This window comes from Rhagoletis zephyria, unplaced genomic scaffold (assembly GCF_001687245.7).
Source record: "Rhagoletis zephyria isolate East Lansing unplaced genomic scaffold, Rhagoletis_zephyria_1.1 Rzeph_scaffold_01065, whole genome shotgun sequence".
NCBI lineage: Eukaryota > Metazoa > Arthropoda > Insecta > Diptera > Tephritidae > Rhagoletis > Rhagoletis zephyria.
The window spans coordinates 53,280-54,964 of NW_016158149.1; positions in this window are offsets into that span (position 1 = coordinate 53,280).

Genomic DNA, 1,685 nt, shown 5'->3' on the forward strand with positions numbered 1-1,685 from the left:
TCCAGTCCATGCATCAAAAGCTCCAGATCAGGATCTTCCTGCTGACACTTTCGTAGCTGTTCTTCCTTCCACTCTTCCGCTGGTGTTATTGTCGTAAGACGAACGTCTATAATGTCCTCTTTGCCTTCAGCTTTTGAACAGTGTTTACATTCCAGGCTACATGTTCGGCGGGACATGGCATCAGCAATACCGTGGACACTTCCCTTGCGGTGCTCAATAGCGAAGTCATAACTTTGCAGTCTCTCAATCCACCGAGCTAGCTGTCCTTCTGGATTCTTAAACTGTAGTAGCCACTTCAGCGCTGCATTGTCCGTTCGAACTCGGAAACGTTGCCCATAGAGGTACTTGTGGAAATGTTTGACGCAGTCCACCAACGCTAGTAGTTCTCTCCGAGTTATGCAGTAGTTCCTCTCTGGTTTTCCAATCGACCGGCTATAGTAGGCAACTACCTTCTCCTGCCCATCAATTACCTGCGACAGTACGCCTCCTATGGCATAACCACTAGCATCCGTATCCAAAATAAACGTTGCACCTGGAACGGGATACGCTAGCATAGGTGCAGTACATAGCCGTTCCTTCAGAGTTTGGACTTTGCTTTCCTGCTCCTTGTTCCACTCGAAGGCTCTATTTTTCCTAGTGAGCTCGTGGAGGCTATTAGCAACGCTGGCGAAATTCGGAACAAATCGGCGGTAGTAGGTGCATAGCCCAAGAAAACTTCGTAGTTCGTGCAGGTTCCTAGGTCTTGGCCAATCCTTTACTGCTTCTATCTTTTCCTTCGCAGTACAGATGCCCTCCGTTGTCACCTTGTGCCCTAAGTAGTTCACCTCCTTCCTGAACAGTGAGCACTTTTTAGGACTTAGCTTCAGACCAGCGCCAGCTATCCTCTGGAAAACTTCTTCCAAATTGTTCAGGTGTTCCTCAAAGCTTTTACCCAATACGATAATGTCGTCTAGATACACCAAACATGTTTTCCAATGCAGTCCTTTGAGCACATGGTCCATAAGTCGTTCAAAAGTGGCAGGAGCGTTGCATAATCCAAAGGGCATCACCGTGAATTGCCACAGACCGTCTCCAACGCTGAAAGCTGTCTTCTCCTTATCCTCGTCACTTACCTCCACTTGCCAATAACCGCTCTTAAGGTCGAGTGTTGAGAACCACTTTGTTCCAGTCAACGAGTCCAGAGTGTCATCGATCCTGGGAAGAGGATAGCTGTCCTTTTTCGTCACATCGTTTAGTTTCCGGTAGTCTACGCAGAACCGCATTTGACCATCCTTCTTCTTCACAAGTACTACCGGCGAACTCCATGGACTCGCTGATGGTTCAATCACACCACTCTCGCTCATTTCTTTTATTATTTGGCTAACAGTTTCACGTTTGGCAAGTGGAACACTCCGAGGAGCTTGACGGATTGGCCTTGCATCGCCAGTATCAATGCGATGTTTCACAACGTTAGTCCTGCCTGGTTTGTCGCCATCCTTGTCGAATATGTTGCAGTATCTTCGGAGAAGTTCCTTAGCCTTGTGCTGGTATTTTTCTTCCAACCCTTCCGTCCATGCATTAATGTCTTCCGCAATGTCATTCTCGCCAATGGAATCGCTTTCAGGTAATTTTTCGCAGTTGAAGATTGCCTCTACCTCTCGACATTGCCCCAGTACAGTTCCTCTTCGGAGTTCGACTGGTGATTC